Source organism: Mandrillus leucophaeus, unplaced genomic scaffold, assembly GCF_000951045.1.
Source record: "Mandrillus leucophaeus isolate KB7577 unplaced genomic scaffold, Mleu.le_1.0 Scaffold472, whole genome shotgun sequence".
Classification (NCBI taxonomy): Eukaryota; Metazoa; Chordata; class Mammalia; order Primates; family Cercopithecidae; genus Mandrillus; species Mandrillus leucophaeus.
Window position 1 is genome coordinate 193,382 of NW_012105054.1, and position 26,892 is coordinate 220,273.

General features: G+C 38.3%; 1 protein-coding gene across 3 annotated transcripts in view; it reads left to right on the top strand.

Annotated features, from left to right (window-relative positions):
* The window catches only part of SUGCT (succinyl-CoA:glutarate-CoA transferase), a 712,177-nt gene that overhangs the window by 158,393 nt on the left and 526,892 nt on the right, over window positions 1-26,892 (top strand). The gene's annotated exons all lie outside the window — the stretch shown is intronic.

Sequence of the window (26,892 nt, forward strand, 5' to 3'; positions counted from 1 at the left end):
TTTAAAACAAAACCTCGCTCTTCTTCCAATCCCTAACCTTTGCTTGGTCCAGTTGCACCATATGTTGTTCTATTTATTAATGTATCTGCATGTCTTCTGTACTCTATTGCAAGCTCTTAAGAGTAGAGGTGACTTTTTCTTCATTGTATGTCTTCTCACAATCAATGGAAGCACATGTTAGGTACTGTATACATATCTGTGGAGTGAATGAGTGAATTTTACTGGAGTCATTTCAATGCTAGTGCTCTTGGGAGAAAACAAAAATGTCAGCATTTTTCATTTGCCAGGAAATTAATCAACCCTGCTAATCATCCTTTTAGCTTTAAGACATTATTTACTTAGGCAAAACTAGTTTCCTTTCAATTTTTAAAAATCAGAATTTGAGGAAAGCAGTGACCCAATATGAACCTAGGATTATTTCCTCTCTGTTTATATTCATGGCCCCTTACTTGAGGCGTTATTATGATTTCACTGTAGAATTGCTTTTCAACACATTGAGTTGATGTTTAGGTGTAATTACAATTGTGGAGGTGTTTTCTCCACTTCTTCCCCTTTGTCTCCACCGTTGGTTTTATGACCACCATTAATGACATTTTGCTTCCCCACTTCCTAGCCCTTTGTAACTGACCCTATACTTCTAACCAGACTTGCTTCATTTCACAGAAGTTATTACATTTTTGAATTGGTTAGAGATCACCAGATTTAGTCTTCGTGTTTTTCAGATAAGAAATCTGATACTTAGATTGGGCAGATGGACTCCAACTGTGGTCCCCTGCCTCCTTGTTGAATATTCTTTCAGATACTGCTACCTTTGACAAGAAAAGGTGATTTCAATCCCCTTCATCAACTCTACCCCTATCAAGGGTCTCCATCAAACTTGCTTCTAGGTCAAGGGTCTGATCAGCTAAATTTATACTCATGATTGATAATGGAGGTCTTTCTCAAGGGTATTTTAACAGAGAACAATGTTGGAATCTATGTGAAATCATCTCAAATAATGGAAATCTGGCCTTCAGTCATTTATTTATTTATTTATTTAGAGATGGAATCTTTCTCTGTTGCCTCGGTGGGAGTGCAGTGGCACGATCTCAGCTCACTGCAACCTCCACCTCCCAGGTTCAAGTGATTCTTCTCTCTCAGCCTCCTGAGTAACTGAGACTACCAGCGTGTGCCACCACGCCTGGCTAATTTTTGTATTTTTAGTAGAGACAGGATTTCACCATGTTGGCTAGGCTGGCCTCGAACTCCTGACCTCAAGTGATCCACTTGCCTTGTCCTCCCAAAGTTCTGGGATTACAGGCATGAGCCACCATGCCTGGCCTGGCCTTCAGCCTGTGATGTATGTGAAGAAAGCATTCCTGAGTTGAAAGGTTCTCTAGTGTAATTCCAAATCCTATCACAAATGTAGGTGTTCACTACATTCAAGCATAAAGTTTATAGCTTATTTTTTGCTCATTTAAAAGATGGAGTGTCATTTTAAAAAGCTTTATATAGACCTCAGCTGTCCCTTCTGGGCATGTGCACCTAGAGTTCTGGCACCCTGGGTATGCCCTCAATTATTTCACTATGTGGTGAAAAGAAATTCAGAATCTTGGCTTTTATTTTGGAAAGTAAAAGACACAGGATTTTTTTTTCTCTCTCTCTGTGTGTGTTGGTGTCTGTGTTTATCTGTTCTTCAATGATAGAAATGTACTTTTCCTGTTGAATTGTGCCATTCACATAAAATGGATAGTATGCTTATTTGATTTTAGTTGATTGCAGCTTTATTATCTGTAAGAAATAAGAAATCTACCAAGGTATTTCCTCAAGAGCCCAGAATTAATTTGTTTCCTCTTCCCAAAAACTAGTTCAGCACTGTGATTAAGGAATAAATGCAAATTTAGCTGAAATGAAACTAGCATACCAAGATGGGTCCTAGATATGCTTAGAGACCCCGGTCTGTTTTCAATTTTAAAAATAGATTGGGGGAATATTTTTGTGGGTGAATGCCAGGATAATTATAATTCAGTTTTCTGTAATAATTACAGCTTTGCATCTAAGTTGAGTTGTCTGACTTTTGGGTTGTCTCTCTATAATGGAAAACTCTGATGGTCACAGGAGTTACTTAAGGTGCCTAGCTCACTCTCTTCCATTCTTGTTGAACCCTATCTGAAAGATTATATACCTCCAATGCATGGAATGTAAATTTCAGAAAAGTAGTGATCCTTGTTTGTGTGTTATTTTATAAGCATGCAGTTCTTAACTTCTCAGATTATCCACTCACGCCCTTTTCTTCCCTATTCTTTGGCTGCCAGCTTTTTTAAGATTAAGTAAGTTATACAAACATAGACAGAGCTGAGATAATCATTTTGCTACTTGTTGAACATATTGGTGGATGCTTTTCTGATAATTCAGTTATTTGTTTATTTAAGAGACTAGTTCTCACTTTGTCGTCCAGGCTGGAGTGCAGTGGTGTGATCATAGCTTACTGCAGCTTTAACCCGCTGGGCTCAGGTGTTCCTGGTAGCTGGGATCCTGAGTAGCGGAGACTACAGACATGAACCTCAGTGTCTGGCAGGTTTCAGATTTTTAAAAAGAAGTTTTAGATTTCACTGCTTCTTTTGTTCCCATTTCTAGTGGACCCTGCCACAGAGAAGCACTTAGCTTAAGGGATTAATAGTTACATAATATTTGTTAATTATTTATTTATTTTTTTGAGGTAGAGTCTTGTTCTGTCACCCAGGCTGGAGTGCAGTGGCGCGATCTTGGCTTACTGCAACCTCCGCCTCCCAGGTTCAAGCCATTCTCCTGCCTCAGTCTCCTGAGTAGCTGGGATTATAGGCATAAGCCAACAGGCACGGCTAGTTTTTGTGTTTTTAGTAGAGATGGGGTTTCTCCATGTTGGCCAGGATAGTCTCCAATGCCTGACCTCAAGTGATATGGCTGCCTCGGCCTCCCAAAGTGCTGGGATTACAGGTATGAGCCTGTAATATTTTTAATGCATAGGTATGTTTCCCAGTCCTTAAACAATTATACTTAAAGACAGTAGGCTTCTAGAGATGGGAGAGGAGGGTGCAGAGAAAGCAGATAGCTGGTCTTCAAAAAGAATATATTTTATTATGTAACATAGTTGTCAGTTGGGCCATTGTCCTTTAGATACATGCCTAACAGTAATTCTCTTAATTTCATCGCCTGCATCTATCTAAAACTCTTGCCCAAATTTCTTCAACCTTCTAGGAAACTTCATTTGCATGTCCTTCTTTGCTTGTGACCCACACTGACCTCTACCTGTCTCCAATATCATAGAAGATCCATTCATGAATACACTCACAAGGATGGGCAATACTGAATATAGTGGGGAAAAAAAATGGAGTTTTTATTTACTTCTTTTAAAATTAGATTTTAGAGCATACAAGTGCAAGTTTGTTACATGGAAATATTATGTAGTGGTGAAACCTGGGCTTTTAGTGCAGTCATCACCTAAATAGTGTATGTCATATGTAATAAGTACTTTCTCCTCTCTTACTCCCCTCCCACCTCCCACGTTTTCAAGTCTCCAGTGTCTATTATTCCACTCTCTATGTCCATGGGTACATGTTATTTAGCTGCCACTTATAAGTGAGAACATGTGGTATTTCACTTGCTGTTTTCTTTTTTCTTTCTTTTTTTTTTTTTTTTTGAGGTGGAGTCTCACTCTGTCGCCCAGGCTGGAGTGCAGTGGTGCGATCTCGGCTCACTGCAACCTCTGCCTCCCTGGTTCAAGTGATTCCCCACCTCGGCCTCCAGAGTAGCTGGAATTACAGGCAAACACCACCATGCCTGGCTAATTTTTTTGTATTTTTAGTAGAGACAGGGTTTCACCATGTTCACCAGGCTGGTCTCGGACTCCTAACCTCAAGTGATCCACCCACTTTGGCCTCCCAAAGTGCTGGGATTATGGGCATGAGCCATCGTGCCCAGCCATTTTTTTTTTGACAGAGTCTTACTCTATTGCCCAGGCTGGAGTGCAGTGGTGCTATCTCAGCTCACTGCAACCTCTGCCTACTGAGTTCAAGTGATTGTCCTGCCTCAGCCTCCTGAGTAGCTGGGACTATAGACCTGTGCCACCATGCCCGGATAATTTTTGTATTTTTAGTAGAGATGGGGTTTTGCCATGTTAGCCAGGCTGGTGTCGAACGCCTGACCTCAGGTGATCCATCCACCTCAGCCTCTCAAAGTGCTGGGATTCCAGGTGAGAGCCTCCACGCCCAGCCTGACTTGTTGTTTCTGAGTTATTTCATGTAAGATCGTGGCCTCCAATTCCATCCATGTTGCTGCAGACAATATGATTTTACTCTTGTTTTATGTCTGAGTAGTATTCCATGGTATAGATATACCACATTTTCTTTATCCAGTCCATTGTTGACAGGCACTTAGGTTTATTCCATCATTTTGTTATTGTGAGTAGTGCTGTGATAAACATATGAATGCAAGTATCTTTTTGATATCATGATTTTTTTTCCCTTTGGGCAGGTATCCAGTAGTGGGATTGCTGGATTGAATGGTTGTTCTATTTTTTAGTTCTTTGAGAAATCTCTATACTGTTTTCCATAGAAGTCGTACTAATTTACATTCACACCAGCAGGGTATAAGCACTCTCTTTTCTCCATGTCCTCACCATCTGTTCTTACATTTTAAGAGCAGTATTTTTTTATAGATGAAATGTACCCAGTCTTACAACAGGAGACCTCACCTTTCTAACCACATCCTTTGATTGTTACCAGGGAGTTTCACTGTCCTGTATAGCGTAAGAATCTCCCCATCTTCTCTCTCTCTCTCTCTCTCTCTCTCCCCCCCCCTTCTCCTTTCTGCCTTCAGAGGTCCCTTGTCTCTCTCTTCTTCTTTTCAAGAGCAATGAATTTCTCTAGTCTTCTATGAGTTTTTATGCTCTTTAGTGCAGGCACAGTCTTTATGCCCACAGAGCTTTGGGTAGCTACCACTATACTAAGTGCTTAATTATTTAGTTTTGATATACAGTGAATCCCTTCCCAAGGGGCAAGCTGATATGAGGATCTAATAGAAGCCCACCAGACTGTGTTTCTGCCGAGAAACACAGTCCGCCAGCTCATTCCTTCTGCAGCAGGAATTGAAGGAGCTCACAGTTTATTCTGCTCCTGGTAAAACCACAGCTCCTTCAGCTATAGTGTTGCCCTCATGACAGGGTGAATTGCCTGAGAGGCCAGTCTTGAGAATAAGACTATAACCTTTCCTTAAAAAGACTACCAGAGCCAGTCGTGGTGGCTCACACCTGTAATCCCAGCACTACTTATGCATGAGGATTGTTTGAACTCAGGAGTTTGAGACCAGTCTGGGCAACATAGTGAGACCCTGTCTTTCAAATTAAAAAGAAGAAGAAACCAGGTGTGATGGTACAAGTCTGTGTTTCCAGCTACTCTGGAGGCTGAGGTGGGAGGATTGCTTGAGCCTCCCACCTGACTTGGGAGGTTGAGGCTACAGTGAGCTGTGATTGCACCACTGTACTGTAGTCTGAATGACAGAGTGAGACCCTGTCTCAAATAAAATAAAATAAAATAAAATAAAATAAAATAAAATAAAATAAATAAAATAGAGTACTACCAGAATGAGTCCCATCACTCCTTATACCCATTTGCCTCAATTATGACCAGGACTCCAAGCCTTTTGGCCATCTGTTATCACCTGGACAATTTTCCCATATGGCTCTGTTAATCTCTCTTCTTTTGACCCAGTCATTTCTCCTATCATCAGTCTTGGTGTCTGTAAAATCCATATAGAGGACCCTTGCAACAGTCCACCCTCTCCTTTCTTTAACCTCTCCTCTCTTGTAATGATCCTTTTCTGTTCTCACTTGGCTCCCACTCCCATTCAGTTGGTATTTCTCAAAGTTTAAAGTGCATGTGAATCATTTGGATGTCTTGTTAAGATACAGATTCTGTTTCATGGTGATGTTGATGCTGTTAGTAGGGGCACTCAGTTTCCAGATCTAGAATGTATTATTATCATTATTTTTTTAGAGACAGAGTTTCTCTCTGTTGTCCAGGCTGGAGTAGTGGTGTGATCATAGCTCACTGCAGCCTCAAACTCAAGTGAACCTCCCATCTCAGCCTCCCGAGTAATAGCTGGGACCACAGGCACACACCACCATGCCTAGCTATTTTTAAATTTTTTTTAGAGACAGGGTCTCATAATCTTGCCCAGGCTGGTCTTGAACTCCTGGACTCAAGTGATTCTCCCACCTTGACCTCCCAAAGTGCTGAGATTACAGCTGTGAGCCATTGCTTCCGGTCTTAGACTATTATTGTCAATGACTACACCTTTACTTTTATGCTTAACTGGCAAAATCCCAGTGCAGATAGACTTAATAGTTTATCTATTCCTGGCCTGCAGTCAAGTGGTGGATATAGCCAGAAGAAAATATGCTACTATGCTGATGATCTCCCTCCCAGTGGCCATCTCTCTCAAGTGGCCTCTCAGGCTTACCCAGAAATCCTGCCACCTTCACCTAGGTAATTTATTTTCTCCCCTCTCTGAGATAACTACCTCATGTCTTGTCTTCTCTAAGATCTTTCCATCTCTCCTCATCCTTAAAGACTTTGTTTCTTATTCCACTTAAAAGTAATGCAACCAGAAGAGAACTACCTTATCTTTTCTCTACTGTACCTCCCAAACTCTTGCATTTGAACCTATGTATAGATCACTACATTCCTTCCTGTCACAAGAGAGAAAGTGTCCCTTTCCATATTTTGCCTAAGGGCATTGCATCTGCATTTTATGTCCTCTATCACCTGTATTATACTTCATAGGATAAGCAGACGATTTCATATATATATGTGTAAGACATATACATATTTTGTTTTTTGAGACAGAGTCTTGCTCTGTTGCCCAGGCTGGAGTGCAGTGGCGTGATCTTGGCTCACTTCAACCTCCATCTCCCAGGTTCAAGCAATTCTTGTGCCTCAGCCTCCCAAGTAGCTGGGATTACAGATGTACGCCACCACGTTCGGCTAATTTTTGTATTTTTAATAGAGATGGCGTTTCACCATGTTGGCCGGGCTGGTCTTGAACTCCTGACCTCAGGTGATCCACTTGCCTCAGCCTCCCAAAGTGCTGGGATTACAGGCATGAGCCACCGCACCCAGCCAGATCATAGTTTTTACCTTAAAAAGCCCACCAACCTTTCTTTGATTCCCAAGCAATGTCTTTTTCAAATACTATCCTATTTCTGTATGTGCTACTATACAGGACTCTTCCAAAAAATTTTGGGTGATGTTTGCTGGATGGAAGCCCTCTACTGTCTATTCTATGATGTGGTCTGTGCTTTGCAGACCAATGGGAGACCCCAGGAGTTCAGGTGGTATGCAATAGCTCGGGGTAGTTGACTTTCTGAGTAGTTCATTAATGAGAATTCTTTTTTTATGCTCTTTCATGAGCCTTTCAATGGGAATTTTCCTTTAAATGGCCTGATAATTCACATGATAATTTCTTCTAAACTTTTCTTCTGAAGTAGCTTCTAACTCAAGAGGTTGAAGGAAACAATTATTTATATGATTAAATAAAATAACATCTTCCTTGTTCCAGTTTGGGCTTATTCAACCAAGGAGTAGAGCAGGAAGCTGTGCTATGTTATTTCTGGTAGGGACATTATACTGTATATTTAATTTGGCAGAAGCAGAGACTCAGACAGGCAGTAAATTCCAAGTTTGAAGATATGCAGTACTTTGCTATCATTCCTTAGAAAAATGTCAAAGTGCTGTTAAATCATGGCATATTAGGTAACATTGGGAATTTTTCTTTTTTTTTTCTTAAACCTATGTCAAGGATTTTTTTTAAAAAGTCAAAATGTAAATGATATATATCTGTCTCTTCTTGTGTGACTTTGTATTTATTTATTTTACCATAGTCACACTAAAGCACTAAAATGTGAAGGTATAAACAGGCATATGATTCTATCACATGCTTAATATAATTGTTGTATTAGTAATAACAGTAATAATAATCATGCTGGACACGTACTGTGTAACTGGGAGATATATGTATACATACATGTATATATGTATTTATAAAATTTTTGCTTATTCTTCTTTTAGTTTGATGAAAAGGAAGCCTAGAGACATTAAGCAGTTATGTTCTAGAATAAATAGGAACCATGGATTTAAGGTTTTAAAACTTGTTTCTGTTTGTGACCAGCCTGGCCAACCTGGTGAAACCCCATCTCTACTAAAAAATACAAAAATTAACTGGGCGTGGTGGTGCGTGCCTGTATTCCCAGCTACTGGGGGGGCTGAGGCAGGAGAATCGCTTGAAACCGGGAGGTGGTGGTTGGAGTGAGCCAAGATTGCACCATTGCACTCCAGCCTGGGCAACAAGAGCAAAACTCTGTCTCAAAACAAAACAAAACAAACAACAACAAAAAACTGAAACAAACATTTCTTTTCTGACTGTATCCAAACTAAGCTGGATACGTCGTGGATGTGTGTCTTTTTTTTTTTTTTTTTTTTTTGGCAGATTCTAGAATTCTTCTAATCTGTTTCCATTATCTCTTTAACAAATGTCAAGTTTGCTATGATTCTGGTGGGTACCAAACCTAATAGCTGGCCTTGCTTCAGAAGTATTTTTGAATTATGAGCTGTAGGGCAAGTGTAGGTTTCCCCCTACCATGGTTTCAGTCCTTTGCTTTCAAATGACTCTTGACAAACCAATTAAAAAATAATTAATTGAGTCCCCTGTGGGGTAGGCAGTGTTTTAGTCCTGAAAGCCTCCAGATGAGGAAGAACTGGCCCTTGATTTCAAGGGACTCAAAGGCAATATAGCAGGCAAATTTGGGAGAACTTGAGCTTTGGGGTCAGACAGACCTGGAGAATTAAAAGAGATCATTGTACTAAGTGTTTCGTGCAGTATCTGACTCTAGTAAGCCCTCAATAAAAGGTGGCTCCTGTTATTATTGGTATGTTGAACTAATAGTTATAGCTTTTGTGAATAATAGTTTCTATGAAAATATGAAATAGTCTCTATGAAAACTACCCATAGAAGCTTAGGGGCAGAGTAAATAAATAAACAGAGCTGAATTTCTTTCTTAAACTTTATGGGATTTTTAGCTTAATTTCTTTCCATTTTTTAGAGAGGAAAAGAGGCAACATGCTGTGGTAATTTTGTTTTAAAAAAACTCTTCTTAGAACTTTTTCGGAAATTGTAGCCTTCAGCTCATTATCTAAATATAGCATTATTAAAATTAATAGAGTTTGAGGAGAATCTTGTATGGCAACATCACTCAGTTGTTAAAGGGAGTAAGGCTTCTAGTTTATTGAATGGTTTAATTAATTGAGATTGGGTATAGATTCATATTTAACAAAAGGAACAATGACAAAAATGATTTTCAGGAGTAATCTCTGAGAAGCCCACAAAATGGGAGCCTACCTTTATAAAAATATGTATACTCACCCTTGTAAGAGCAAAAAATTGTGGAGATTTCTCTTTTGGTTTTAAAAAGTAAAGGAAATAGAATATTTTAAATGCTTGTTTTTATAACCTTAAAATTGCAAAGAATGTCGATAATGCTTACCCATTAAAAAATGCTTGGAGATTTATTGGGAACGAAAGAGTAGGTGATAGCAAATACATTACATTACATTTCAGAGGCTTCTACAAACTTTTGATTAATTAGCACTGACAAGCTAGAATATTGAAAAGTTGGTTTTCTGGTAAATTAAGGCATGGATTGTATGAACCCCCGGCCCCTTTAGTTCTAAAGTTTTTGGCTAGGTAGCTTTTGAATATTTGCCTTAATGCTTGTGTATGCCTTGATCCTTACGGATTTGGGGTTCTTGTTAAAGCAAAACAAAATTTTTGTTTGAAAATCCTGGTTACTTTGGAACCAGTTGGCCAGGAGGTTGCCACAGTCTGAAGAATATAGGTCACTGGGCAGTCCAAGAGCAGATAAAATTAAGGCAGATGTGCCAGCTACTGGCATAATAGCTACCACCCTCTGGGCCACTTCTTAGAAAAGATTTGGCTGTCTTTGATTTAAAACAAAATTTCTAAAGTTAACATAAATAAGGTAACATAATGTCCAAGGGTAACTATTGCACAAAGAATAAAAGCACTTAGAACTGTTCAAAGACTATTAATGATTTTTTAAACTCAGAATTCCCTCTAATTGACATATAGTGTTTTAAATGTATTTCGCTAAGAGGTAAAATAGAAGGTGGTGCAAAGAAAGTAAAAGTAATAAATCTCTAATTCCTTTAGGATCTTTTCAGCTTTTCTTGTATTCTTAATATATGTGCAGAACTAATGTGTTTTTATATTTTCTATGCCTATCGTATTTGGCTAAAATTGTCTAAAAGAATCAAAGGCCATTTTGAATATTCAGTCATTAGTCCTAGTAATACTATCTTAATCATTATAATAATTATCAGATGTAACATTTATGAATGATTACTATGTTTTTAAATACCTTACATATATTAAATATTTACAACAGCCCTTACAATAGTTATTGCTATTATCTCCACTTTCAGGTGTGGAAACTGAGGCATAGAGGTTTAGAGAACTGTGCAAGGTCACAGGTCCGTGGTGTAAGTGGGATTCTAACTGAGGCAGGGGGACTCGAGCCCATTGTACTGTATAGGCAGATGATACAATGCTGCATGTTTAGTTTCATTTTCTATCTTCATCCTACTTTTGAGAAATAATTATGTGACCTTTTCTTCTACATAATTTCCCCTTTAGGACTGCCAAGAGCAACTGAAGAGGTATAAACAATTCTGTTGTTTACTTATCATAGGGATCCTCAATTATGCTTAAAAGCAAATTTCCTTCAGGAAATCAGGTTTTACATCTTTCGAATAAATCCTTTGGTCGCATATGCTAAAATTGCATTAGGATCATAAGTAAGTGACGGTATAGTGAATTAGGATCATAAGTAAGTGATGGTATTGTGAAGCAACTCTACTTATTAATAGTTCCATCTATTTAATGAGAACAGTACTGTCCTTGAGCAATATAGGAGTTGGGGATCGTTTTAGCTGTTGTGAGACTCATCGTTTCTGGTTTTAAAACTGTATTTCTGTAAGGTTGGTAGGGTGGGGACAGAGCTGGGGTGGGAAGGAATATTTGGGACATGAGGAGGAGTATTCCAGGGCCTAGGTGGGGGATAGCCTGGGTAGAAACCAGTTATACAGTTTTCTAAGTATTCCCACCCCATTTCAACCAGAACAATTCCACCTTCTGGTAGTTTTTTGAAACAGAGGTTCCACTGCTTAAAACTTGTTACTTGTCCTAGATCGATCGTCTTGTATTGAAGGACTTTATTGAACTAGAAAGTGGGTTTTGTATGTGTGTGTGTGTGCGTATGTGTGTGTATGTGTATGTGTTTTGGAGAAAAGAGACTGATTTCCTTCAGTGCTGGAAATCATTGTTGTAGTTCCTAGAACCGTGGACATAAAACCAAAGAACGGGTTCAAATTGACCCAAGATGGAGGCCTTGGTTGGAGGAGTTTGGGTGAGGCCTGGCATAGCTCCTCTTTGAAGGGGCACAGACATTACCTCACAGCTAAGAGTCTAGCCTGGTGGCTCTGTGTGGAGGTCAGGGCTCTTCAGCTCAAATAAATCACACAGGACTAGATTCTGGAAACAGTTGGATTCGGATGTAGTTACATGTCCTGGTTTGTTCCTAGTGGGGTCCAGTGCAAATCTTGTTGAAACTCTGAGTAGCTGTGCTTAGCACCAATACAGTACCCTGATAGATCTCAGTTCAGGTGCAGACTGCCTCGGGGGAAAGTAACTGAGTTCTGATATGGTACCAGTTACTATTATAATATAATTTAGTATTAGGCAAATAATATAACAATGGGAGAAAGCCTGTAAGATGTTAAGTACTGAAGTGAATCTGTACTGGAGACTTGAACAAATCATATTCGTAAGTATGGCTGTGAAGTAGGCTGTTTCCTTCTTAAGTTTGCTTCTGGCATTTAGGAAAAGGACTACTGCTTCAGGGACCCTGCCCAGACAGGAGATAGTACATGTGCATGCTGAGTGGGGCTAGTGAAATAGGAACATTATACAAAATTATATTAATAATCTATTTGACCTATTTTTCAACTAGAAATTATTCTCAAGTGCCCCTTCCTCCTTCTCTCCTGAGGGTTAAAGCAGGTGCAAAATGCTCTAGGTCCTAGTGACTCTGAGTGGTCTATGGAGTGGCAGCATTGGCATCACCTGGACGTTGGAAGTAATAAATTCATTCCAATGAACCAGAATCTGCATTTTAACAAGATGCGTGCGCAGGTGATTTGTTTTCGTTAGACCCTTGTTGTCATTCTAATATGAGTCCACTAGATGTCACTCTTGGAACCTAGTAATGGGACAGGATTTTTCAATGGGGATTTGCAAGAATCCCTGAATGTGATCATATTATTATTAGATGATTTCCTCCCCATCCTTAGAGTTACTGATATACACATTGATTATTTAAGGTAAAACTATCTTTCTCTGTGGTTCAAAGTCCTGGAGAGAGATTCCTGGGAATGATTTCCATTTTGTTGGATTGGCACTCCTGCCTACTGTCTTCCCTGTTGCATGGATTAGTCTGTCATTATATAACCTCAGCAGAGAATATGCTGCAGATGCTGTGACAGGCTCACTGAGAGAACAGCATTCTGGGCTTCTGAGCACAGCAACACAGAATAAACATACAGATTTGATCTCTGTAGAAATTACTGAGAACAGAAAGGAAGCAAGGCTGTATCCTGAAATTAGCATCAGCCTCTAAGATGTGATTGTTGGAGGAAGTGCTGATCTTTCTGAGTGTTTAAGGTGTCTCAAGGGTAGTTTTATGAAGAAGATTGAGTCTGCTTACAAAATAATGTCCCAAATGTAATCTTGTGGGGAGTTAGTTTCAGCCATGAAGATGAATATGGGGACATTTACAGGTAAAGTAATATCCTGAGGGAGAAGATATACATTTAGAGATGTATGAGGTTACTAGGAAAGGTCCTGTTAACAACTGGTTAGGTCTGCATATTAGGAAAGAAGGGTGAAGAGGGTAAGGACTATGCTTGAGAAGATTCGATTTTTATTTTTATTTATTTGCTGGATGCTTAGCTTGAGAAAAGTTAGTTCTTGAAAGAAATCACCTACTTGCAAAACTCTCCTCCCACTAAGTCCGACGTGGTTTTTCTGCTGTTTCAGTTAACAAGGGTAGCAAACAAGTCATAAAGTAGCAGGTGTTTGTGTGTGCTTGAGTGTATTTTGTGAGTGTGTGTATTTCCTCTTCTGGATTGGGGGGGGGCATTTACTTTATGTCACTAAATGTATGGCAAATACTTGGTTTGGGTAATTTCAGCCAAGGAAATGCTTTTATTGATGTAAAAACAATACGCTTTTAACTTACATATAATTTTCTTTTGTTCAAATAATTAAGGTCACCATAGTAATTACTTCTAAGCTTTAGGGTCCTTTTTCTAATGTCATTTATTCTGATGTGTTTCCTTATGACCAGAAACAGAATTAATTTTGAAGCGTTTTAGTGAAAATCAATTTTATTTTTCTAAAGCATTATCTAAAATTTAGATAATTTTTTGACTTCCCTGCACCACATTGAATGAAGAAGAATTGTCTTGGGCCACACATAAAATACAGCAACACCAATGATAGCTGATGAGCTAAACAAGAAAATCAGAAAAAAATCTCATACTATTGTAAGAAAATTCATGAATTTATATTGGGCATTCAAAGTGTCCTGGGCCGCATGCGGTTTGGGGGCTGCGGGTTGGACAAGCTTGATCTAAATCATGGGAAACAAGCCTAAAATGCCCATTCCTATTCTTAGGCACAGTCTAAACATCTACTTCTTCAGTGATAGTATTTTACACACGCATCTCCTTTATGATGAATTTTTTTTCCCTTTTTCTTTTCATTTATTGCTGCCCTGCGGAGACTCAACTTGCTAGAGATTGCAGCACATTTAGGTGTAGTGTTTAAAAGCATGTCTGAGCTTTGGAGTCAGACAGACCTTGGCACATTGCTTCATTTCACTGATCTTTAATTTCTTCATGTATAAAATAGGTATAATGCTTCCTGGTGACAAGTCACAAGACAGTGCATTTAAAATATGTGGCATAGAGTCTGGCACATAACGTATGTTCAGTAGCCGGTAGCTGTGACTGCCAGTAGTACACGAGCTCAGAGACCGCAGACCTGCTGCTGTTCTCTTTATTTCCCAGCTGATAACCCAGTTCATCAACTGCCAGGAGTCCTTGTTTCTACAGGTTTTGTCCACCAGAGGAGAGCTCCAGGTCATGGAGAAGTCTTCCTTCTCCTCTGCCTGGCCAATGTGTTCATGACAAGGGCGTGGGTGAGTGACTGGTAGTCTGATAGAGGGGCAGGGAAACATGTGGATCCTAGAACAGGAACTGGGAGAGAAGTTCCACACTGAGATTCTCAATGAAAATTTCCCTCAGTGTTATAAATGGTGATCAAACTCAACAGAATTGTTAGCACCATTAGTATTGTTAGTATAGCCATCTTACAGGCTGGGCCATTTAAACTGTAAATGGCATAGTCACCGATTTAAGCTTTATTTCTAAAGAGAAACAAACTAAGAAGCAAACTGCCAAATTCTAATTGAATGTTTGCCACATAAATTCCAGATTGTCTGCTATTTATTATCTTTATTGCTTTGGAATGACCATTTTTGGTTCAGAGAGGACCTCTACGCTTTGAATAGCTATGACTCATACCTTGGGGTCATCAGAACATTACTTGGTTAGCAACAGCCTTAGAAAATTATTTCAAGGAAGTCTGAAGAGATCTCTCATCCTGAAAACATGCTAGTAAGAATCTTTGCACTTCCATCGTAAACAGCCCCATGGTTTCATTTGATAATATCCCATTGATGAAGAATGATCTAGATTCTGATGTGACATCACCTGTATTAGTGTGCTGTCTCAAATAGAAGAATACAATATTAAAGAATTAAGAGCATTATGTGTCTTAAAAATAAACTCATCTTTCTTGTTAGACTTTTGGAATCCAGCATTGGATTATTTTTTGTTTTGTTTTTTTACATAGTTAAATTTAAGATCTATTTTTGGTCATTGTTTAAAATGCATCTCAAAAACTTTAGAAGGGGTGTGGATTGTTCTTTTTTCCCTACCATGTCATTCCTGTTTCCATTGTAGGAATCAAATCAGTAAGTTCAGTCCTAGTTCAAAGAAGCTGGGGGGTGGGGAATAAAACTTATAATGGTGTTACTGTGTAGACTGCAAAAGAATCTGAGGTTTGTTCAACAAACATAATGGTGCATTGAGGTGTTGCGTTAATGTGGGGGGCCAGAAAATGAGCTCTGTGTGTAGTGAATCTGTTAAGTGGCAGTTTAGGGTTTAACCTAAAAACTGGGAGAAAGTTGGTAAGTACAGAGGAAGCATGAGACCCAATTTGACACAGACCTTGGTAGGGTTATGGTGGCAGGCAGTGGAGGGAGTAGTGACAGGAGAAGAGGATTTAATGGTGTACTGGATGAAGATGGTGTGTTGGGCATGGCAAAATCATCCATCCCTCCAGAGTGAAATTAACAGTTTTGCAGAAAAGTGTTATAAATATAAATATTTATATGCATATTAGATATATAAATGCTAAAAGCATAAAAACAGAATGGATAGAATGATTGGTGGCAAGTAAGTATCCTGATTCCATTTTCCTTTCATAGTCTTGGTAGAAGGAGTAAATTAGTAGAAACTAATGGAAACTGCTACTGTTGGATTAGGAAATCTTTAGGAGCATCAGGGATGGATGAAATGGTGGGATTAGAATATTTTATATACAGAATGATGAAAACAGATTAAGTATAATGAAAACAGTAAACAAAATGTATAAATTGATACTGGACAAGTATATTCTCTGTGAATGAGGTAACACATGGTCAGTATGTAATAATATATTTAGTGGCCGGGTGTGGTGGCTCACACCTGTCATTCCAGCACTTTGGGAGGCCGAGGCAGGTGGATCACTTGAGGTCAGGAGTTCGAGACCAGCCTGGCCAACATGACGAAGCCACATCTCTACTAAAATTAAGAAAATTAGCCCAGTGTGGTGGCATGTATCTGTAACCCCAGTTACTTGGGAGGGTGAGGCAGGAGAATCGCTTGATCCTGGGAGGCGGAGGTTGCAGTGAGCCAAGATCACGCCACTGCACTCCAGCCTTGGTGACAGGGTGAGACTCACCAAAAAAAAAAAAAAAAGAAAAGACATATATATGTATATTTTCATAGTCTTTTCATAGTCTTCATCAGTTCCTCAAAAGAAGTACAGGCAACAAGAAAGTTTAAGAGACACTGATCGATGCTCTCACTAAATTGTATATATACACACAGTGTATACTTCTCTAAGTATGTGTACTTAGAGATATACATGCATGTACATCTTTTACAGATATACAGGCATGATTTTGCCTATACATGCATGATTTTTCCTGTGATATCAGGAGCTTTTCAGACTTCCTAGAACTCATTCCTGGACCCTAGGTTAAGATTATCTTCCAGAGACCAACTGAATAGGGTAAGGATAGTGAAATTACATTAAGAACACTGGAAAATTAGACTAAATAGTAGTAAGTAGTATGAGAGAAATCACATTATGCGACTGAAAGAAGATCGCACACAAGTATCTGCCACATAGGGCAAGAAGTGTTAGAATTACATAAGGAATGGAATTATACTGGACTTGGGCTTAGGACTGTACAGGGATTGGTACAGGAAATAATCTATGACTATCGTAATAATGCTTACAACTCAATTACATTTAACCTTCTAAAGGGAAATAAAGGCCAAAACAAAACAAAAACCCCATCACATTATTACTCAATTTTAGAGAATGGAACTATGATCAAATCAATGTGTGCATTAAGTTAAAAAATGAAAGTAATATTTTAAAAAGTCTGTAACTTGTAAGAAATCTGGAAATGCTTTAAATACATTAATAGAAGGGCAGGGAAATATGTCATATCAAAGATTAGGAGCTCATATAAAGACTTTTGCATCCATTTCATAAAGTAAGAGAAGCAAAAGTAAGGGGGAAAAGTAGGCAAAAGATTGTTCAAGTGAGAACAGGGAAGACCTCAAAGTGTGACAGGTCAGGTGTAAATAAGGAGCCAGTCAGGCTATAAAGGAATTCAAGACACAGCACAAAAAGGACTGCAATTCAGAAATAAAAGTGTTTTTATACATGAAAGGCAGAAGGTCGACTGGAGAATCAATGAGACTGCTTGATGATCAGGGCGCTCACGGGAAAGAAAGGAGATCTGGAAACTCAATGAATTCTTTGCTTTGGTCTTTGTTGAAATGTAGAACTTTCCACTGTCATCATGTCTTTTGAAGCAAGGAGGTGAGATATGTAGTATTAGATCAAATAGTGATAAGGGAACAGGATGTTCTGCCTGATTGGCCTGATGGATATAAGTAAATTGCTGAAACTTTATGACATCCATTATGAGGGTCTGAAGAAACTCAAGGGAATAAATGGATCTAAATGTGAAATAAGTTATTGCACTCACTCTTCAGTATTAGTGAATTCTTGTTTACATTCTAATGAAACCTACTGAGGAGACCCTACAATCTGTTGACTGTTGAATCTCATTCGTATTAGTAAACTCCAGAAATTGTAGGATCATTGACCACTTTGTATAATGAATGGAGAAAAGCACCCTGGTTTTTATAATATGCTTGAGCTATTTGAAAGGGTAAACAAACACCAGGAAAAAGGCAAGAAACAATTTATTTACACTTTCCAGGAGTCAGAAATTTTCACAGTGCTATTTCAAATTGTGTTACTGTGGTATTAGGGGGAAACTTTCACCACAGGTAGGTATTAATAGAGAAAAAAAATGTAGCATGTATGAGCCTGCTGTTGATGGAGATGTGTAAACAATGAGGTCCCTCTAGGAATTTCTGCTGGGCCTGTTTATTAAACATGTTTATAGATAATCTGAAAGGGCAGGCACACAATGGAATTTCTAAAGGTACGGGACTTAAGCTCTTTTGGCCAGTAAAATTATAAATCAACTGGAATAAGCTTTTGAAAGATGGCATAAGTGGACAAGAAAGTGGCAGGGAGAATCCAGTATTGTGAGAAGTGCTACCTATTTAGAGAAAAAGAAACCAGACTAAACTTGTAAAATTGTGGGCTGTGAATTAGTTAGAAACCTGGTTTCATTTAGGAACTAGGAAAGGAGTTCAGGGGCATTGTAGATGCATCCTTCTGAGTAGGCCAGCAGAATACTGGAAGGTTCTGAAAACAAAAGTACAGTTGAAGCAAAACCATTGTGCCTGTGCATTCTTTTGATTTTGATGGGCAACTATTAAAAAAAAGAATGGGGTATGAGAAGGACCTGGTTTCAGATCCTGACTCAGTCCTCAAAGGGATATTCTGAGGACCAAATTAAATGCACATGAATGTGCCTGCACATGTGGTGCAGTGGTACACGGCAAGTCTTGAATGCGGCATCTCAGAATGGCCATGATGAAGTTATCCTCCTCGTTGGAGGAAATTAATCAATCTCTCACCTGGCACTGGAAGCCCCCGAGAAAGTCTATGGCAGATGCTGATCCATCTTCTCTCCAACTCAGCTACAAGGAGTTCACCTCTAAAAAAGGGAGACAACTTGATTTTTGAACCTCTCTAATTGTCATTAGTGACTTAGTAGAAAGCTAACTTTTTGTAATTCATAGAACAACAGAATACAGGGACGAAAGGGGACTTGAGAGATTACTCAGAAACCTGTTCTTATGGATGAGTATGAGCAATATATAGGTAAAATCAAAGCTCTGAAAAGCAAATGAGAGACAAATTACTGATTTGTGAACTCTGATCTTTCAACAAAGTAATCAACCATAATGTTTCCTCCAGACAAAGCTACACACCCCTGTTTAGTTCATATTATTAAATATTGGTTAATTCAGAGTAGGGGACTCTGTGGAAAGTACATAGAATACTTGGTATTTCATTTTTGAGTCTTTAAGGAAATACCTGTTATCAATATTGACATTTTCCATTTCCAGCATATTAGAAGTTAATTGAATCTCCAATATCCTAAAATTACTGTGTCAAATTTCTAAATGTGTACTTTTTTTTTGAAACAGAGTCATGCTCTGTTGCCTAGGCTGGAGTGCGACAATTGCATGATCTTGGCTTACTGCAACCTCTGTCTCCCAGGTTCAAGAGACTGTCCTGTCTCAGCCTCCCAAGTAGCTGGGATTACAGTCACCTGCCACCACGCCTGGCTAATTTTTGTATTTTCAGTAGAGGCGGAGTTTCGCCATGTTGGCCAGGCATGTCTTGAACTCATGACCTCAAGTGATCTGCTTGCCTTGGTCTCCCAAAGTGCTGGGATTACAGGCATAGGCTGCTGCGTCTGGCTTGTCTCCAATATCTTAGAAGTTGGTCTTCCTCAGCCTGAAATAAATCTGGTCTGGAATATTTTTCTGTTTTTAGGCACATGGCATATGAGAAGGTTTCTATGTGAAGTAATGACTGTTGGCAAACTTTGCGTGACGTTTAAAAAAAAAAATTAATCTGAACGCTATGCTATGGAGGAAGTTCCATAGTCATACTCTAATACACACGTCTCTATCAGCCTTCCACCCTCAGCTTTATCTTAAAATGTCATCCTAATTTATCTGTTTATTCCTGGGGTTATTATTGTTAGAGTTATTAGAAATTATTAACTCATTAACTCAAAACCATTATAATTACTTATATGATGTAAATCAAATGCCATCCTAATAGTTTCTGATATTTATTTGTAAATAATTACCAGCATACCACCTCATAGCATGTACTGGCCAAGTTTATAGAGCAAATTAATCAGACTTGGAACTTGCACCCAGGTCTTTTTAAGGCTCAGGAGATAGAAATCCCATTGAAACTGTATCTGGTGTTTCAGTTATGGACTGTTTTAGTAAAAAATAAGAAAAAGGAACTCTAGATATCTCGATAGATGGTATTTCCTCAAAATTCCACCAAGAACAGAATCCCTTTGGCCGATCTCCAAACTTGAAAACAATTATTTTTTCATTCTCACCCCTGTACCCCTTCTCTTCCTTTGAACATTTTTATTAGTTGAAACTCTTTTTTTAAATTTTTATTTCATTTTATTTTTGAGATGGAGTCTTGCTCTGTTGCCCAGGCTGGAGTGCTGTGGCGTGATCTCGGCTCACTGCAAGCTCTGCCTCCCCGGCTTCACGCCATTTTCCTGCCTCAGCCTCCCGAGTAGCTGGGACTACAGGCACCCGCCACCACGCCCGGCTAATTTTTTGTAATTTTAGTAGAGGCAGAGTTTCACCGTGTTAGCCAGAATGGTCTCGATCTCCTGACCTCGTGATCTGCCTACCTTGGCCTCCCAAAGTGCTGGGATTACAGACGTGAGCCACTGTATTAGTTGAAACTCTTACCTCCTTTTCCTCACTGCCTTCCATGCAAACCTTAGGCCTGTTTCCAAGAGGTAGAGTATTGGATATTCAACATACTTTAGTATCCCCTAGGTAACTGTGTTGGCTCCAGATGGTGAGGTACATTCTGGTTCCGTGGTGCCATTTTATTCTATTTCTTCCTCCCTCAAACTTGTGAAATTATGGATTTAAACTGCTAGCTCAGGATGTGTTTCCAACCACATGAGTTCATAGAATGATGCCTTATTAATATTTTTGTTTGCATTATCTATTAGTATGTTTATTTTATCTTGGTATTTTTAAGTCTCTTAACATCCAGACCCCTCTTGACCTTGCATTGTGTAGCATTCATTTGAGCTTTTAGTACCAATCCTATCCTTGGGCTTATTTATTTCATTTTCGATATTGCAGAGGAGGGCAAACTAGAGCCCATGGATCTGTGATGATTTTATGTGACCCATGAGCTAAGAATAGTTTTCCCACTTTTAAATGGCTGAAAAAAATGAAATGAAGAATAAAAGTTTTTGACATGTGAAATTCAAATTTAAAAGTCCATAAATAAAATTTTATTTAACAACAGCCATGCTCATTTGATTATATATTGTCTAGCTGCTTTTGTGCTAAAATAACGGAGTTGAGCAGTTGCAACAGAGATTGTATGACCTGCAAAGCTGAACGTATTTATCATGAACTGTTTACAGAAAACGTTTGCTGACCCATGCTTTAGAGTATCTTCAAAGACCCAAAAAACATCACTCTATATCCCTTCTTGGGCTTTTTCCTCCTCAGAGGTTTTGCTTGAATTCTACTTCTTTTATGATTTTGAGAAATTTCCCTTTCCTCTTTATCTAACACATACTAGCATTTGATTGATTGTATAGTTCTCCAATAGTTTTATGTATATTAAATTTTGTGATAAAAAAATGTAATATTTTTGAAAGCAGGAACCATATAAAGTGTTTAGCAACCCAGCACTCAGCCAAGGATTAGGAACATAGTATTTGATTCTCACTAGGTACTTGCTGAATTTAATGGAATTCCTTTATGTGGGGTTTCCCAGAGTTCATTTAAGGAGCCACAATCAAGAACAGAATATTACCATATACAAATAATTAGCTGCTTTAATTGTGGTTTGTACAGAGAACTCTGGGAGCCCAGATGAGCATAGGAAGTGAAATTTGATCTAAATCTTGAAGGGAGAATAAAAGTTTGAGAGGAAAAAGGGGAGAAGGGAAAGAGGGTTTGAGCATTACAGTCAAAGAGGGTTTGAGTGTACAAGGTATGGAGGGAATAATGTATCTGGGTGACCTCTTAGTCACTTTCCTCCCCTGCGGAGGGATAAACACTGTCCTAAATCTGGTGTTGTCAATATCACAAATACTTTTATTCTTATATTACATATGTGTGTATCTTTAAACAATACATGATATCATTTTATATGTTTTTAAACTTGACTTACATAGTACCATACTGAAACATCAGTCAGAAAAATGCCTTTATTTCTTTCAATCTCATTTTTATGAGTTTTATGTATGTTTATATATATAGTTCTAATACATTCTTTGTTATGTCTCACATTATTCCATTCATTCAGTATTGCACCATTTGTTTGCCATTCACCTGTTGAACAATTTTTAGGTTGTTTCCCAATTTTTATTTCTGTAAGGTTGCTATGCACATTTTTGTATGTGTTTTTTTAATTCATTTGTCTTAAATGATCAGAAATCTATATCTGAGTGTAGAATTGCTGCATCATAGGTATGTATATATTCAATTTTGCCTGATATTGATAGAAAGTAAATTATATCACTAGATTTTCTAATATTACATTGTTCTTCCATTCCAAGGATTATGTATTGTTCCAAGTTATAATGTATTGTTTTTACATGTTTGTAGATTCATTTTTTCCTATTATTTTATATAGGACTTTTACATCTACTTTCAAAAAGAAACTGGCTCAGATCTTTCTTTTCCTATATTGTTCCTGTGTTTTTTTTTTAATTAATTAATTTTTTGTACATGTAAAGTTCTTTAGTGTTGATTTCTGAGAGTTTGGTGCACCCGAAGACTTAAACTCTGCTTTTCATGTTAGTTTAGTTTTATAAAATGAGATGGAGAATAACCATCCCTTTTCTATTCTCTAGAAGATTGAAATTATCTGTGTATCAAAAGCTTGATAGAGATAATCTGTTAAACCATATAGGCATGGTGGGTTTTGAATGGATAGATTTTAAATTATAGGTCTATTTATTTTCAAGTTTAAAAATTATACAGGCTTTCCATTTCTAAGTCAATTTTATTGACTGTTGTTCTAGAAATTTGCCCACTTAATCTATGAATGTATTTATGTATTTAAATTTATCATAAAGTAGTTTTTTTCTTTTTCATAAAGTTAAGTATCCTTCCATAACTAAAAAAAACCCTGTTATATTCATTATTGTTTTCGTTTCATTCCTAACAGAGAGAAAATTACAACAGGATAGGGAATATAGGTACAGACTCTGTAGCCACGTTATCTGGGTTTGAATCTAGCCTTCACAGTTTTCTGGTTGTGTGATCTTGAGAAAGTTACATAACTTTTCTGTGCCTTAGGTCCTCAATTGTTAAAATGACAATAAAATAACATCTACCTTATTGGCTGAACTTAGAATTTTATAAACATAAATATATGTATAAAGACATACACACACACTGTTGTTACGGACTATATGTGTCCCCCAAAATTCACATACTGTAGCCTGTATTTGGAGATGGGTTTCTAAGGAAGTAATTATGGTTAAATGACGCCATAAGGGTGGAGCCCTAATCTGATAGGATTAGTGTTCTTCCAAGAAGAGACACTCAGAGAGTTCTATCTTTCTCCTTGTACATTTACTGAGGAAAGACCATGTGGGGACAGTGAGATGGCAGCCATCTGCAAACCTGGAAAAGTGCCCTCACCATTTGCCAATCAACTGGAACCTGATTCTTGGACTTCTAACCTTCAGAACTATGAGAAATAAATTTCTGTTTTGAAAAGCACCCAGCCTATGGTATTTTGTTACAGCAGCCCAAGTACACTAACACAGATTATGATACTGAGAAGCAGAGTGTTGCTGTAACAAATACCTAAGCATCTAGAAGTGGCTTTGGAACTGGTTGATGGGTAGAGGCTGGAAGAGTTTGAGGTGCATGAAAGAAAAAGCCAAGATTGCCATGAAACAATTGTTGGTAGAAGTATGGATATTAAAGACACTTCTGCTGAAGGCTCAGAAAGAATGAGGAGAGCTGGAGATTATGCCTTCATTTTCTTAGAGAATACATACATAATCCTGAACTGAATGTTGGTGGAATGTAAAATCCATTGTGATGAGGCCTCACAAGTAAATGAGGAACAGGTTGTTGGCAATTGGAGAAAAGGCAACTCTTCTTGTAAAGTGGCAGAGAACTTGGCTGGGTTGTCTTCTAGTGTTTTTGTTTGTTTGTTTGTTTTTAAGACAGAACTTGCAAGACATGAAACTGGTTATTTAGCTGGAGAGATGTCAAAACAAAATGTTCAAAGTGTGGCCCATGTCCTCCTGAATGCTTATAGTAAAATGGGAGACAAGAGAGATGAATTGAAGAAAAATTGTTAAGCACAAAGATACTAGAGTTAGAGAATTGAAAAATTCTCAGTCTGTCCCTATTCCAAAAAATGAGAAAGCACGTTCAGAAGAGGCTAGTGTTATTGTGACTTATTTCCAACCTCTAGTTTATCTGCCATCTTTCCATTAATCAACATAGTTGAGTTATGGCTGTTGATCCCACTGTGAATCCATTTGCTAACTTTATTAATCAACTTACACACCCTATATATTGCACTGCAGGATATTGCAATAGACATATACAAACACCTCTTGAAAATCTGTTCAGATCATTTATGATACTTCCTTGTTCTAGTTACTCATGTTGTTACTTGCATTCCATAAATTAGTATGTAATTTACTAGAGTGAATGTAAAAATTATGTCTGCCTAGCATTCTTTTCTAGGGAGGTACTTTTCCCTCCTCCATTTTATAACCATATCACTTGGTACATGTGTTTCAAGGGATGGGAATGACCCTACCCATTGTAAGGTTTTGAGGGGAAGGGAAGGGTAAAAGAAAGAGAGAGTTGGTGCCTCAACAGCAACACAGGTTTATTGAACAAAGACCTGCAGTGGCGTAGCGGGGAGATACCAGCTAGCGCTGGAGCCCAACCCCACTTACAGACTGGGGTAATTATAGGTCCAGGCGGGAGAGGTCTGGGCTTTTTGGGAACTGGGGTGGGTGGTGTGGTTAGCTGCTGATAAAGGAGGAATTTCTTGCAGTCAGGTGGTTAGGCCTGGCGCTTGTCTGGCAGGATATTTCTCATGGCCGGAGCTCTAGTGGAATTTTCTGCTCTGACCAGGGTCTGTGAAATGGTAAGGTTTACAAAATGGCGCAGGTTGGGCTAACACCGCTGACTTTCTATGCCAAGCAGGTCTTGTGAATGAGTCTCATTAGAATCCAGTCCTTCCTAGGGTCAGATGATTGGTGCAGGCATAGGCATATGATCTCAGCTGATTGTCTGGATCCATCCGTGACAGGAGCTGGAATACCTTTGAACTCATCAAGTCTGTGAGCCAGTGCACTTGACTCACAAGTGTATTGTAAGCCTCTCCACTTCCCCACCTTTTTTGTTTGGGTTAGTTTGAGTTAGGCATCTTTATTTTAGGTCTCTGTCTGTCCTTTCATCCTTTCATATTTATTATGCCTCATCAATTTTATTTTTGCTCCTTTTCTTCTTCTTCATTCTGGAAGAAGTTTTCAGATTTGTCCTGTATATAACTTACCCCATTTTCTTTAATGCTGAATTTTTCTCTTTTACCCTTGAAATCCATAGTATTCTTATCTATCTCTATTGTAATTTCTTTTGACTTCTCAGTTAGTGCTGTTGTTTCATAATCTCATGTTTGATTTCATATTTAAGGAAGACTATATTTCCCTGAGTTGTTTTGAGTGGATAAGCAGACACTTTTTAAAATTGGCTTCTTTCCCTACATAGATGGTTTTGAAATTCTTGTTTTTTTGCTGCACCTGGAGAACTCTGTTCTCTTTCTTTTATATTGTGAGATATTTCTATAGGTCTTTTCCATCCCACTTCTGTATATCCTCACTGAATGAATTCTCACGTATATTGGCTGGTGTTTGCTGGCAAACAACGGTAGGTAATAATAGCTTTGCTTCTCTTTAATACTCATCACTATTTGGTTGCTGTTCAAAGTGCTTCTCTTAAATCTTAATGTGAAATACTCATTGACACAAATTTAGATTCAGAAAGGTTTACAGGAGTGTGCAGGCTCATCAGGGGAACTATGTCTCTTGATGTTTCCTTCCCTTTTGATACATTTGATTTGGCCATTGCTTCAGTGACTAACTTACTTTCTTTTTTTTTTTTTTCTCTTTTTTTGTGACAGAGTCTTGACTCTGTTGCCCAGGCTGGAGTGCAGTGGCACAATCTCAGCTCAACTTCAGTGACTAAATTTCTATACTTGACACTATAATAGTCCTTATTTCCTAGTACAAACTTGTCTTCTGTCTGAAATAGTTGAGTCTCGTCTTTGTCATTCTGTTTCCTACTTGGTGTTGTCAGTGCACAAATTCTGGGGCTCTCTCTAAGATCCCAGTGTTCAACTACTCATTCTCAGTTACAAAATAGAGGCTTTGCTGCTTGCTCCTCACCTGTTGTACCATCACTCATTCCTCTAAGAAGTTCTTCTTATATGGTTTTTTTTGGAGGCAGGGTTTCACTCTGTTGCCCAGGCTGTAGTGCAGTGGCACGATCTTGGCTCACAGCAATCTCTATCTCTCGGGCTTAAGCGATCCTTTTACTTCCGCCTCCTGAGTAGCCAGGACTAAAGGCATGCCACCACACCCAGGTGATTTGTTTTTATTTATATTTTTAGTAGAGATGAGGGTGCTCTATTAATGCTACATGTTCAGTCTGGTCTTGAACTTCTGAGTTCAAACAATCCTCCTGCCTTGGCTTCCCAAAGTGCTGGGATTTACAGGCGTGAGCCACTGCACCTGGCCTTTCCTATGTTTTTGTCAACATAGATTTTTTACTTGTGTGAGTTATCAGTGGACCTCTGGTGATTTCATTTATTTTGGTGCAGTTAGAATATACCTAGCAGAAAATCTTCAGCATTTCTAATATCCTTTATTCTAATATTGTTCTTTTTGAAGTAATTTCATATATTTAATTTATATGTCAATTTTAATGGAGATCTATGAAGAATAACAGATAATACTTTTTATGTCATCTGTGTACTTATTACAAATTGATTTTTAAAACTTTTCCTGTTTTGTAAGTGAATCATACTCATTACTATGTCTTTCTTATTTATTTATTTATTTATTTATTTATTTATTTATTTATTTATTTATTTATAAGAGAGTCTGTGTTGCCCAGGCAG